The following is a 15,066-nucleotide window of genomic DNA, read 5'->3' on the forward strand; positions in this document are numbered from 1 at the left end:
TGAATCCTAGCTGATGGTCCAGATCTCTTAGACTGTGTTTGGACAGAGGGCCTTATTAAGTGAGGATATTGTTAGCTGTCCTTTAGGCAAAATTATAGAGAAATTTTGTCTGTTTCACATGAATGCAAGTGTTCTATTCTCATACCTGGTTGGATCAGAAAAAAAAATGTTATGTCTCTGGTTGTGTGCCATGTACCTGAGGCCTTATTAATCTGCTCTAGCAATGAAACCACATTCAGCACAATGGCTGTGACAGGAGCTACTAGTTGGTGAGCTTGCCGTGGTCTATAGACACTCTTTGGATGCACTCGGTTTCTCTAGGATCAGAGTGGCAAATTAAATAGAAATAGAATAGGGACCACCACCCTTGTATTCTTTTTGGAATATGATATTGTTGTATATTTACTATTACATGTAGTGTAAAATTATTTCAGAGACTTCCCCCCTGTTATAGCTCCTACCCCTAGGACAAGGACCCATTATGGGGGTTATGCTAACTGACAAATATGTCAATCCTAATTATCTGTTTGAGGACTAAGAAACTGATGATGTGTGGTTCTGCAAACCAAGTAGATGTACCGTAATCCATTATCCGTAATCAGTGTAATCCATTTCTTACCTGGAATTTGCATGTCCCCCTCTAACAGAGGAACCTTGACTGTGTTTTCTTATTATCAGTGTTCATAAAAATCTTATGCCCCAAAGTCTTGGGATATCTGGGTATTCTCCTTTCCCCTGTGTTCAAGTAAATGGCCATATTTTTCTTTGGAAAATAACTAGTGGAATCTTCACAGTACATATCTACTATGGTTTTGAGAAGTCCTTCATCCCGAGGACTCAACCACCTCTTCAGTCAGTAAGTTCCAGGAAAACCTGATTGAGTTTGGGAACTACACAGAAGAATGTGACTTTTAAAAGAGATGACTGCATTCAGCTTTCTGCTTTTCCATTCTTACCTTATTTTGTTTGTATGTGGTAGCAGCATCCTTACTAACTGCTGGTCTGTTTTGTCTGTAGGCACTGCAATCCCCTGTGGGATAAGCCCCTTAGCCACCCTTCTAAATTTGCTGGTTGTTAAGGTAATTTGGGGGTCTCTGGTTTATGGTATTTAAGCACCACCACCTCTCTCCTATTTTTGCTCATGAACCCCATTGCTATGAATGAGCCAAACCCTAATACCGCCTTTCCTACTCTTAGCCCTGACCTGATGAGGTTTTTTTGTTGTTTGTTTATTTTTGCTGGTAATGCCTGTGAAATATAAAGAGGAAAGTAAGCAGGAATAGGGAAAGCCTTCTGACTATGATGCAGATCTGACATTTATGAAACAGGTCAGGGAATGAAGGACAGATTGGACAGGAAAAGTGTGAGGCTGAGGTGTCTTGAGTTTGACAGAGAGCTCCAGAGCAAAGACAGCATCACAGAATGCTGGCATTGGCCAGAAGTAATCACATTCCAGTACTGCTGTTTTTCTGTCATTGGCTGGGAGCTGTCTGGGGAGGATTATCTTTGGCCCAAACACAACAGTAGATCCTGAAGATGCTACAGCTAGAGATTGTCAGTGGCTTGTATTCCTTGTTATAGGTTCTCCCTGAAAGGGAGATCTGAGCAATGTGCTTTTGTACTTTTATGCTGCCAAATTAGATGTGGGCTAGAGGCTAGACATTACTTTTTACATTTCAGACCTTTTGTCTGTGATCATTTCCCTTCTTTTTGAATCACATTCATTAGAATTTACTTAATGAATTTATTCTGGTTGTAAAAAAACAGAATAATTTAATATCTTTTTTCTTCAAAATGTCTTTAGGTATGAATTGATGTTATCTTACATATATTATTTCTCCATCTTCTACTTTCCATGATAGTCTTTTAAGAGTTCAACCATTATTCTGGTGCCTTTATTTTATAGGCTGTCTTTCAACTTCTCTCTGACTGACTTCAAAATCTACCTTTCTTTAATACTTATGATGTGTCAATGTATGGTTTTATTTTTTTCTGCTTCAGACTTTTAGGAAATCTTGATATTTTAATACTTATAAAAATTATCAGCCATTATCCATCTCTTCCTCAGGTTCTCATGTCCTTCTGGAACTCCAGTTAGACATTCTATTCTAGTCTATTCATTCTGTTCTCCATGTCTCTTGCTGTCTCCCTTATATTTATGTATCAGTCCTTCTAAGATGCATTTTGGGTTTTTTTTTTTCAAATTATACCTCCAGTGTAGACAGAGCAAATAAAATTAGCTTTTTAATTCATACTCTGAACTTTACATTTTATGCACTATATTCCTTTATACATATTCTGTTTGATTGTGTTTTAAATCTCTTAGTTCTTATTCTTTGAAATCTCTTGTTCCTAGCTCATTCTCAAAGATCTCGTTTCTTTAAATATATTTGCTTTTTGTTCTCATTGATAATTCTGATATTTGAAATGTTTATGGGTCTATTTCTGACAGTTCTTACTCATAATATGTTTTCATTATTACTTTGTGATTTGTCTTTTGGTATGTGTAAGGAGGTGCTCAGTTTTCTTGGAGTTTTATCTGTGGGAATTCTTAAGAGTTCTGGGTGATTGTTAAGTTCCTATAGAGGATTGATATTTTCTTATCTTAGTATCCTGGAGGTACAACTAATCCAGTACAACTGCAAATTAGTTTTGTGCTTCGGGTTTCCTTGGACTACACAGGTAGCTTGAGTGTTGACAGTGAACTTGACAACAAGTTGATGTTTGTATGTTCTCTGGGAGACATTTGTTTTTATTTTCCCTTCACCTAGCACCATGTTTGAAAGGCATGTTTTCTTGATGTCATCTTTTAGGGCAATGTTCTTTTTTTACCTTATATTCTGAAGGAGTCAAAATTTTATGCAGGGTATTCTATTAGAGTATTAGGATATTTTGTTAGAATACTAGGGCTTTCCTGGTGGCTCAGAAGGTAAAGAATCTGCCCACAGTGCAGGGGACCCAGGTTTGATCCCTAGATCAGGAAGACCCCCTAGAGAAGGGAATGGCTACCCACTCCAGTATTCTTGCTTGGAGAATCCCATGGACAGAGGAGCCTGGTGGACTGCAGTCCATGGGATCTCAAAGAGTTGGGCATGACTGAGTGACTAACACTTGTTCTATTAGATTCCCTAACTAGATGGGACATAGGACTTAGTTCTTCCTCATTTTCGCTCACAAAGAATCTCTTTGAGACTCTCTAGGGTTCCTCAGAAACTGACAGGTCAAGAAATGGATTTGGTGCCTATTTATTCAACATTCCTGGTTTTAAGTAATTTGAGGGAATTTTTTCTTATGTTCCTTAATTTTGTCTATTGACATTTTATAAAAGATTTTTAAAATATTTACATAAATTCTTAGATTAGGTTGTGAATGGTTGTTTAGGATATTTAATCTACCATACTTCTCAAACTGCAAATATTGATAGCTCTTTATTATACACTTTATTTAATTCCAACCTCCCCCCAAATATTTCTTATTCAAATTGCATATTTTCATAATTAGATCCTTTAAATAAAATCAACATTCAATAAAAATCTAACTTGCCCAAAAGTACTCCTGGGAGGAAAGCTCCCAGTGAAGGAGAAGGAAAAAAGTTAACTAGTTCAGGGAAAATAACCTGTTTGTCCCCAAATATTTCCTTTATTAAAGCCAACTTGCTGCTTTCCTTTGTTATCTAACACAAACTGCTGTTAACAAAACTTACTGCTTTCTGGTTTACCTGTTGTACTTCTAGAACCTTCATGTTTCTATTGATCTTCTGTCGTCTTCTCCTTTCTATCCCCACAGGCTATTTTGAATGCTCTTATTGTAAGGCAACATTCAATCCATTGAAAAGTAGAAATATGTATTTCTGAGGTACCCAGTTACATTATTTTTCCTGTGCTAGATTCTAAAAGACTAAAAAATTTTCACTGAACCCTGAAAAACCTTAGCCTCAATTTCCTCTCCAGTTCTTACTAAACTAAATTGTCCCCTCAACTGCTGCTAAACCAATCTTGATGTCCTTGCATTTTCTTCTGTGATTATTAATAACACAACCTCAGTTTTCTCATACCCTTCAAGAACTTTCATAATGAAATTGACCTTCCTTAATATAGCCTATAAAAATCTTTTAAGTGTCTTGTCCCCCTAGAACACTCAACTTGAGCACTCATCATAAGTTTTAAAAATAAATGCTTGAGTTAACTCCTTTTGTTTTTCTTCTCCTTTCACAGTCCTTTCATTCAATAAGTGCTTATTACTTTCCAGGTAATGAGGACCCTAGTTGCTAGGATGACAGCTTGAAGAAATATGATACTTGTCTTCAAGCCTTTTAAAAAAGTATATAGGTAAGTAAACAGTTTCCTTGTCATTTGAAACATTCTTCACATCCACTGGTAATTGAAGAAATACAATCCAAGGTTGGGTAAACTTGACATCTACAGATGAATAGGAGAAAAAATATGAGGACATATCTGACTCATATGGAGATGATAAATCTATGTTTCTGGGAATGGGAGTTCCTTGTGTAACATGCAGAAACAAAATCCATTCCACAGAAATATACACACATCTGATCTTCAAATAAAATAGGCTCCTTCTAAGGAATTTTTATCCTTCAACTCTCCTTCAAAGTAGGTTGGAGATTCTGAATTTACATCTTCCAGAAAAATCTTTTAAAATGAGCCTGTAAAAAGTTAGATGGATTCATTTATTGTTTTTAAGGAAGTGTAAATGTTTTAAACAGACCACTGGAGTGGCAACCAAATGGACATACCTGAGGTTTCTCAAAACACATTAGATCATCTTCACCTTCAGATGACTTTAACTTGTCAGAATCTGGAACCTCAGGGTTATTGTCTCCAGCTCTAAATAACTATTTAATAACCAAAAGAAACTCTCATTGCATAGTCCATTGTTTTAGAGTTGCAAAATTATTTTAAAAGTGTTCTTCACTCAATAATGTGCTTTTGGAATGTTACAGTTACATTTGATTATGCATAGCTCTCATCCAAGAATTTAGTTCAGGAGAAATAGGACTCTGTATCTGTACATTACATTATCTATGTCCCTGTATTGCTGTTCTACAGTGAAGGAAATTCTGGTTTGTGACTGCTGGGAGGGAAGCCTGAATCCTCCCTTGTGGTGTCTGTATGTATCTCCCTTACACAGTAGTCTTTGACTCTGCTGGTAACTGTCTCCTCTTCCGTTTTGCTGTCTTCACTATAATTTTACTTCCCCCTTCTGTGGAACAATGGTGGAACTGTGCGGAGGGGGGAAGTCAGGGAAAGACCAGTGATAATGGGAGGATTTTATTGCATTATTCTGGCAGTGTGCCTTTTTTTTTTTTTAAGGTGTGGATATGATTCAGATGAGAAGGTTGGCATGTGGAGCCACTGTTCCTATGAGGTAAATATCTGGTGTCATTCCTATTCTGTTACTGGGGAAATGGCCCTATTGTGAGAGAATTTCCCCCAAGGCATTCCTAAAATTCACAATGATACTGGAGGAACTTGCATTTGAGTAGATGTTTGAGTGTCTGCTATAGACAAGGGGCTTTGTTAAGGAAATCACATCCCTATATGAAATAGCCAACTCCAAGGGGGAAAGGCAGGAATAGTCTTATTGGTATTGAGAGGATGTAAAGATCTGGCAGATACTGATCCCTGGAACTAGAAGATTCAGAGGAAGTCTTGTAAAATGCACCTGAAAGGTCAGAAGGCTGGTAGCACAGTTTTCATTTCAAAGAGAAACAATTCAGTAGTTCACTGTCTACAGTGGGCCACGCACCTTATATATTGTCTTGTTTAGTCTTCTGCACCACCCTATGAGGTAGGTGTTTCCCGGGTCTCACAGAAGCTAAAGTGACAGAGAAGGGCTTCCCTATCACTGCTTCCAGGCAGACTAAGTGGAAGCACCTGTCTCTTTTTATTCCACTAAGTACAATAAAAACCCTGAACACTGTATATAGAATAATATAAGGCTCTGAAAGGTAGAAAGAGAAAGGACAACAGGCTAGGGCATCCAGGACCCAAGGAGCTACAGTGTAGAGAATTCCTTGGGTTTTCTCTTAGCCTTCCTCCTGACCCAGGAATCGAACCCAGGTCTCCCACATGAAGGCAGATTCTTTGCCGTCTGAGCCACCAGGGAAGCCCTTGAATCCTAGACTCTGGCAACTGGAAATGCCAACAGGCATAGATGAAAGGGCCAAAACAAAAATCTGTTCTCTCTACTAAACAAATCAGAAAGGGAAATCCTAGCAAGACAGAAAACTTAGACAATAGCCTCTCAATTTATACCAAACATCACAGAAAAATGGTGGTGGGAGAACTGAGGCTTGTATTTTCTAGAGGCTGTAAGAAAGTGCCATGCCCCGCTACGGGGGTGGTGGGAGAGAAGGCTGAATAGGAAACTGGAACTTTTGTCCCTCCTAGGCAGAAAGGAGAACTTTGCCCACCCCTGAGTGCCAGCAGAGACTGTGTGGGACCCTGGAGTTCCACCCCACTCTGTAGTAGGGTTAGGTAGTTAGAATAGGAAAAAGGAATCCAAAATAGTGTTGGCTAAAAGACAAAGGAAAAAGCCCTCCAAAATGGAACAAAGGAAGGTCTGAGGACTGGAGTGAGAACCTCAGGTGAAACAAACAGCCCTCCTGACTGGCCCAATTTACATAGGGCAGGCTCAGGGGGAGGAGAAAAAAATATATAAAAAGAGGAGCCAAAATTAAGCCCCTCTCTTTTTTTGGATCAACCTGCCCTCATGCCTTGAGAATATATTTTCCTTTGTTTGTCAAATAAAACTGAGCTGTAAACGAGCTGCAACACTGGTCTACCACTTCAAATTTTTCCACGGCGAGACAGAACCAAGGAAATTACACACTCTGCGGACAGTACAGGAATGACATCCCTACCTTTCGCCACTGAATCTGTATCAGAAAAAATCAATTAAAATACAATGTAAGAGTAAGACCTAAAGTCTCAAACTAAAAACTGTTGCTCTGCAAAAGTCTCTGTTAGAAGGATGAAAAGACAAGCTACAGACAGAAAATATTTGTAAACCATGTGTCTGACAAAGGACTAGTATTTAGAATATATAAAATGTGCTTAAAACTCAACAACAAATAAGCAAATCATTAGAAAATGAGGAAAAACATAAACAGACATTTCACTGGAATATATAAGTTAGCATGTGAAAAGATATTAACATTGTTAGGTAACAGGGAAATGCAAATTAAACTCAGAATGAAGTACTGCCTACCTATCAGAATAGCTAAATGGTGACAGCACCACATGCTGATTAAAAAATAGTGACACCAAATGCTGGTGAAGATTTAGAGAAATTGGATCACTCATATTGCTAGTGAATTACTCATACTGCTGGAGGGAATATAAATGGTACAGCTATTCTGGGAAATAAGCAGTTTCTTAAAAAAACAAAATATTCCAGCAATTGCACTCCTGGTATTTATCCCTGCAAATGAACACTGTGCTCACTCAGAACCTGTTCATAGATACTTATGGCAGATTTACTGGTAACAGCCAAAAACTGAAGTCAGCCCTCATGTCCTTCAACTAGTGAGTGGTTAAACTGTAGTACTCACACTATAGAATACTACTTAGCCTTGGAAAAGGAATGCATTAGTAACACATGCAACAGCCTGGATGAATCACCAGAGAATTCTGCTAGGTTTAAAAAGACAATCCCTAAAAGTAATACACTATCTGTACCATTTATAAGACATCCTCAAAATGACAAAATTATAGAGTGGAGAAAAGATGAATAAATTCCAGGGGTTAATGGGTTAAGTAGGGTGAGACTGCTAAGTCACTTCAGTCGTGTCCGACTCTGTGCGACCCCATAGACGGCAGCCCACTAGGCTCCTCTGTCCCTGGGATTCTCTAGGCAAGAATACTGGAGTGGGTTGCCATTTCCTTCTCCAATGCATGAAAGTGAAAAGTGAAAATGAAGTCTCTCAGTCGTCCCTGACTCTTAGCAACAACAAGGACTGCAGCCTACCAGGCTCCTCTGTCCATGGGATTTTCCAGGCAAGAGTACTGGAGTGGGGTGCCATTGCCTTCGAGTAGGGTGAGAGGAGGAAGATAAATGTGCCTAAAAAGGTCAATATGAGCTAATCTTGTGGTGATGGACATGTTCTGTATCTTAACTGTATGAATATCAATACCCTAGTTGTTACAGACTGAATTTAACACCTCCCCCACCAAAATTCATAGTTGAAATCCTAACTACCAAGATCTCAGAATGTAATAATATTTGGAGATTCAGTCTTTAAAGAGGTTCCTACATTGAAATGAGGTCATTAGGAAGAGTCCTAATCTAATATGAGTCATTTCCTTTTAAGAAGAAATCCTAAGACACATACAGAGGGGAGACATAAAGACCCAGCGGGGAGACAGCCATCTACACACCAGGAGAAACCAACCTTGACAGCAAAGACCTTGAGGTGTTCAGCTCACCTGAACTTTAGCTTCTGAGGTCTCTTGACCTCAGAAGGAACTAGCCTTGCTGACAACTTGTTCTCAGACTTCAAGCCTCCAGAACAGTGACAAAATAGCTTTCAGTTGTTTAAACCACCTAAACTGTGGTAGTTTGTTATGGCAGTCCTAGGAAACTAACACATTCATTCTAATATTATACTAGTTTTGCAAGATGTTATCTTTCAGGGAAACTGGGTAAAGGGTACCTAGGATCTCTTTGTCTTATTTCTTAACAACTGTACATTAACCTATAATTATCTCAAAAAGGGAAAAACAAAACACAAAAGTGGCTCTGTGGTTCAAACGTAGGTCTGTTGCTAAAGCTTATACCAAAAATCTGACCCAACCTTGACACAGTCCTGTGTCAGAGGACCATCAGTTCTGACACTGAGTCAAAAATCTAAACTATGAATTCAGACTTAGGTGATTGACATGGGTGCTGACCTAGAGGCTTAGTGGTGACAGGTCAGAGGTAGCATTTTGCACTGGGGTTTTCTGATTTTCTTAATTGTGGATCAATACTTACTGACTGCTTTCTTATAGAAAAGGCATTTCATAGACCCATATCTTAGAGTTGGGAGTGACTTCAAGTTCTGTTGCTTTCATATATAAGTGAAACTACCTCACCAAATCTTAAAGGTAATTGATACCACACAGTGTTCTGTGACTTTCTATAAGTCATATGTGTAGTTTTGAGTGCAGCGATTTCATAGTGATTAAGAATATCTCTGGTGGCTCAGTTAATAAAGAATCCACCTGCAATGCGGGAGACCTGGGTTCAATCCGTGTGTTGGGAATATCCCCTGGAAAAGGGACTGGCTGCCCACTCCACTATACCTGCTTGGATAACCCCATGGACAAAGGAGCCTGGCAGGCTACATTCCATGAAGTCACAAAGAGTTGGACATGACTGAGCAACCTTCACTTGACTTCACTTCAGGCATATATTGCAGGTATTTTTAGTACCACATAGACCTGAAATGCATGTCAATTACATTGGGTCCTCAAATGAAAAATAGTATTTTGAACTAAAGAAATAGTAGTCTGTAGCCATGCTTAAATAATAAAACTCTAAAAGACAAACTCTTCTGTTAAACTTGGGATACTTCTGTCTGTTTCTTATGTGGTAAGGGATTTTTGTAAGGACTTTCAGAGGTAATTTTGACTTTGCAAGTGTTTTGCTTTATATGCTGACTTTGGAAATTAACCTCCTCATAAAATCCAATCCCACTTTGCTATTTTGACACTTCTTTTGTCTGAAAGTATTCATTAACATTTCACGTAATTGCCCCATTTCCAGAGCAAGTATATAATTTCCTACAGAGTGACGACTTCATAATGCATATCCAATAAAGTCCATCCTGTCTCCCAGTATTTGATGCCTTAGTCTTACCATGAGCTCCAGAGAGATTTTTCTGCTGTGGAACCTGTTGAAACTTGTTGACCATTTGCACCATTACAAGGTGACCACTGGTGGTGGCTGTTTGTAATGTCTACTGTTCCTCAGTCATTGTTGTTCTGTGAACATCTGGCTCTTTTCTGTGCACTCCAACTGATTGTTGCCAAGTCAACATAGTATAAGATTTTAAGCAAAATTGATCAGAGCACTTTCATAATTTTGTTTTTACCAAGACAGTCATGTAAATATGAATCTAATTTTGATTATAATATTGGAGAATAGGGAAATACATGACAGTGTATCTATGGAAAGCTATGTTCTAGTGGAATACAAAGTAAAAAGATGGGCTTATTGAAACAAAGATATTCTATTTTTTGACTAAGGAGTGAATTACTTAGAGCTTCAATAATTTTTTAAAATTGTGCATCACCAATGCAATGGACATGAACTTGGGCAAACTTCTGGAGGTAGTGAGGGTTAGGGAGGCCCAGCATGCTTATATCCATGGGGTCTCAAAGAGTCAGACGTGACTGGGCAACTGAACAACAAAAACAATACATATTTTTCCTCAGGAATTAAAAGCAGTCATGAAAACTGATTTCACTTTATTATTTTTTCCACTGACATGACCTGTTATTTTTATGTTCAAGCAAACTACACTTTAAATGTTCTTTAAAAATTGTATTATTATTAATTATGTGGATAATTCTGGTGTTCATGGAAGTAACTGAGGCCTATTTATAGGTATATCTGCTTTAGACTTTGAGAGAAATAGATTCCTCAGCCACTCTGTATTGACTCTTGTGTGTACTTTTGGAAACCCTGGAAAAAATCCAGGTTTTCCACATTGATGAATGTGTCAGCCAGTATATCTGAGATTCATAAGCTGGGTCTTGATTTCTTTGCTTCATATTTATAACATAATACACAGCATCTCAATCTTTAGTGACAAGCAATCACAGCAATGTTTACATTCAGGTTGCTTGATTTCTGGTGTCTGTCAAATATTATAAAATGATCTTTGTTGGCTTTTAAATCAGAAGCATTGTGGCTAACTGATCTGATAGTCTGCATAAGCTGCATAGAACTGTTCCTTTTGGTACTACTACTTATACTTAGATTTTTCCTTTCCAAATCAAAAATAGTTTCACATTCAGCAGTTGGTTTTCTGAATACTGTGCTGATATGTGAAGCTGATAACAATATGGTACTTTGTCCAAGAGATTTTCTTAATTTTTTAACCAGAAACAGAGAAGATGATCATGTTCCATCTTTATAAAATTAGTGAAAGCAACCCCCATTAATACATATATGTATAGATAATTACAGTGGATAAACATTGGTATTATTGCTATTATAAACCTCAAAGCTATAAGGACATCATTGTGTTTTCTCCATTCTGTAAGACTGTAAACCATCAATATATACATAAAATAAGAAGCCGTAAGAATTAAGTTTTTACTTTTTATTAGAAAACATAGGATGAAAAGAAAACAGCCAGGAAGGTTTATAGATGTAGAACTCTCTGAACTGATCCTAGAAATGTCACTGGGTAGTTATAGCTACTTCTAGCTATTTTAAGTCATCTGCAAAAGGGCAATTTATGTATTTCTTTTCATATTTACATATACATCATTCTTCTTAAGTGATCACTGCCTTAAAAGTAACCACAATTTTCCCTTATTAACCACCTAATGTGTGCAAGGCTGAATAGAATTTATGGAAGTTATACTTGATATTCAAATATTAAGTCTTGAGGCTGTTCTTTGTGATTGTAAGTGGAAAAAGAGTATTGAGTTTTAGCTCTGGTGATTGATAGGGTAATAAGAATGAACCAGAAAATCAAAAGAATGTTTTCATAGCCTTAAGTAATTGGGTTTCTCCAAGAAGCAGAGCCTGAGCTAAGTCTTTCATGCAAGTAGTTGAACTGAGGAAGGGAACCCAAATGGTGGAGGGCCCTGAGAAGAGTGAAAGAAGGAAGGAAAGAGGGAGGGTGAACCCAAGGGTGTTCTTGAGTTAACAATTCCCGTGGGTAGCTGGGGCTTTGTCCTGGTGGGGGAGGCATGTTTTAAGGAACCATGTAGAAAACTTTCAAAATTGTCAACAAGAGACCCTGAAGAAAGGAAAACCTTGACCCCTCCAGGCTGCAAATGAACATTGAAGGGTGTTAATTTTCTCTCCTTTATGACTCTCTAGGAAACAGAATCCCTGGGATGAACAAGATAGACACACAGAATGGAAGAATAGATGCACAGAATTGCACATGGAAGCAATTTTAAATGATAACACACTATAAAACTGAAAATTGTTGAGGCTGTTCTATACATGAGATGTGTGAAAATACAAGGAAAACAGAGAACAAAGAGGAGGTCACAGATAGAATCTTGAAGAATGAGAAGCCCCAGCATCCGATGTGACAATTCTGTAGCAGCCATGGGCCAGGACAGGAAGAAATGCACAAACGATGACAGACATCACGTTTAGCATCTAGGAAAACAAGGGTGTGAATTTAACAGATCAAATTTTCTACTAGCTAGTACTAGGAGATTGTTTCTTGTTAGAAATAAAAATTGATAGAACTGATTTAGCAAATGCCTAATATATAATGCTTAGTCTGCCTTTCAGACCAATTTAAGATTGTCTAAATTTTAGTCATGTCTGTCTACTCCTCCACGTTAGAGCTCAAATTCACTTTCTTCTGCAGTGTTTTGACAGTTGAAAGACTCTGGTTGGATTATTAATTTCAGCCGTATTTGATCTCTGAGGATTCAGCAGTAACTACTCTCCCATCCTCAAGTTACACGACAGTTATACTTTTATTTCTTCAGAACTTTTGCAAATTTAATAAGTGTTAAATGCCAGTGTTACTTTAAATTCTCTTCTGAGCCTTAGAGTAGGTGCATATGCATGATAGATACGATCAATGTTAACAATATTCCATATGCCATTTCTCCTCCCAGCAACTTGAAGACATTATGTAGGAACTTGGCAGAGGAGAATCCAAACTGATACATACTTGGATTGGTAACAGCTGTCAGAGTTTAACAATAGAACCTCTGCAAGCAGTGACCCTGTGGGCTTCCCTAATCTAGTTCCTAATGGCTCATCCTGCTTCCTTTCATGTACCCCTTCCTGGAGAGGCAGTGACAAATCCATCTCAAGGGAAAGGTGCATAACCTACAGCTGTTGATCTAGTCTTTAGTTATAGTATAAATGTTGAGTTAAGGTAACTTTCTCTGTGACATTAACCTCAGAGCAACCCTCATCTCTCATCTATTGATATTCTTAAAAACCGTAATTCTATTTTTACTTCAGCTTTAACAGTCTCTGCATAATAAATACCTATATGGTATTTCATCTTAAGACTTCAAAAATGTTCAAAGACTATCTGGTTCTTCTATTTTGAGATTCCGTGAAAGTCTGTTCTCCCCATGTGTGGGCTTTAGGATCTTAGCTATTTCCTTAAACTAATATTAGAGTGGCTGTGATGTATGAGAACTGTGTGGCCCTGGGGACTCAGAGGTGAAAGCTGGGATTGCCTGTGTCTTTAAAGGAAGCCCTTGTTTGATCTTATTTCATAATGAATCTTATTAAATAGTGATTTAAGTTGGCATGGGTGACTTTGGGGATCCTGGGAGGGGAACAGCAACCTCCAATTCAGCTTTCAGGGAGTAGTAAAAGACTCACCACTGGTGAGAGCTGAGTAGAAGAAGGAGGGAGAGGAAGTGGGAAGAGTTCTCCCTCCCGCAATGTACCTTGCCTTCTCCTCCAAGTGTCTCCATTGGCAGGCGGCTAAGTGGATGCGGGCAGTAATGCACAGAGGCTAGATAGTCAGCCAGGGCCACAGGATCAAGGACTTGGTGTGCCTTTTGATCAGACAAGAGAGTCCTGCTGAAGTCCTTTCAAAGAGTCTAATGTCCTGGTGAAGTAACAAGCAAATACTGACCACCTACTATGTGCTAGTATGTAGTAGGCACATTGCTAGTTGGGGTTACAGGAGTGAGTAAAGCATGATGCCTAGTGTCTTCCACATGCGTGAGTGTATGTGTGAGAGAGAAAAGTAAACACCCAATAATTATAATAGCAATAGCATAAATCAGAGGCACGCACTGCTAAGGTCTCCCCACGGAGTTCAGGGGAGTCTTTACAAAGAAAGCTATTCTCTGAAGCTGAGTGTGTTCATCTTGAGTATGCTCCCAGTCAGCACTGCAATGAGAATTGTAGGTGCAGATGTGCTGTGACTCTGTGCAAGGTTATGGCTCGTTTGCATGGCACCATCAGCACTCGCTGCAATCAGCAGCAGGTGATTGTAGTAATCTAGCCAACTAGATAGGCTTGCTCTGCACCTGGAGACCAGAGAGCAGTCCCACCCCAGGGAGGTTGCCTGGGTCTTGCTGATGGTGAAGGATGGCATGCAAAGCATGCTCCCAAAGGGGCCAGCTGCTCCATTATACTATCTGTAACTGGGCGTCCTGATTTCTGGACTTTAAACATCTGTATTGACCCTGATCTGCGTAGGGTCAGGAGTCTTGCCTTACATTATTGGTTTCCTTGAACTATCATAGGCAAGTAATCAAATACACCTTTAGACTTTGCTTTCTGACTCAGACTGTATTCATCAGTACAACCTCTCACACCTGAATTCAACCTGTATTCTTATGGACTGCTTAGTGATATGGACTTCTGGGAGGCCTACACTTCTAAGTAAGGTAAGATTTTTTTCCTAAGTTGTATGTACCTAAAACTTAAAATAGGGCAAGAATGACACAAAAATTATTTTTCTGTTAATAAAAAATTGTGACTGTTTTTTGTAACTGTGAATTGTAGATTGATTTAGGGCAGATATCTACAGTTGCAAAAAATGTGCTTACTAAAAGGTTTTCTTGGAGGATCATGCTGAAATATTTCAAATAATTTGGCAAAAATGATAAAATACAAAGGACAGACATCATAATCTTCTGATAAAGTTGTGAAAGAGGGATGAGAAATGTTTGTTCTGAAAAGTATTTAGGGAAATTCGTGTCTGAGAGTGTATTCTCACCTCTGATTATTCCTCTGGTTACACTACAGAAGCTTGTTAGCTGACCCAAGGATACATCTTTTCTCCCTGTGTGGGGGAAGAAAAAGAAATGTGGTTTATCTAGCAGAATCAAGTGACTTTTGAATTCTAAAATAAGAAGCTGAAGTTGGCTACTT

At 38.5% G+C, this 15,066-nt stretch overlaps 1 protein-coding gene across 5 annotated transcripts in view; it reads left to right on the forward strand.

Annotated features, from left to right (window-relative positions):
- The first annotated feature begins 4,187 nt into the window (after nucleotides 1–4,187).
- Nucleotides 4,188–15,066, forward strand: part of HHLA2 (HHLA2 member of B7 family) — a 127,329-nt gene continuing 116,450 nt past the window's right edge. The window contains exons 1-3 of one of the 5 annotated variants that reach the window (XM_061386958.1): nucleotides 4,188–4,328; nucleotides 5,334–5,388; nucleotides 12,067–14,579. The gene's annotated coding sequence lies outside the window, so the exon portion shown is untranslated. Of the gene's footprint in view, nucleotides 4,329–5,333; nucleotides 5,389–12,066; nucleotides 14,580–15,066 lie in introns of those variants that run through there. The other 4 variants (XM_061386613.1, XM_061386657.1, XM_061387041.1 and 1 more) reach the window with 4 other exon arrangements.

The sequence above is a fragment of the Bos javanicus genome, chromosome 1, assembly GCF_032452875.1.
Source record: "Bos javanicus breed banteng chromosome 1, ARS-OSU_banteng_1.0, whole genome shotgun sequence".
NCBI classification, from domain to species: Eukaryota; Metazoa; Chordata; class Mammalia; order Artiodactyla; family Bovidae; genus Bos; species Bos javanicus.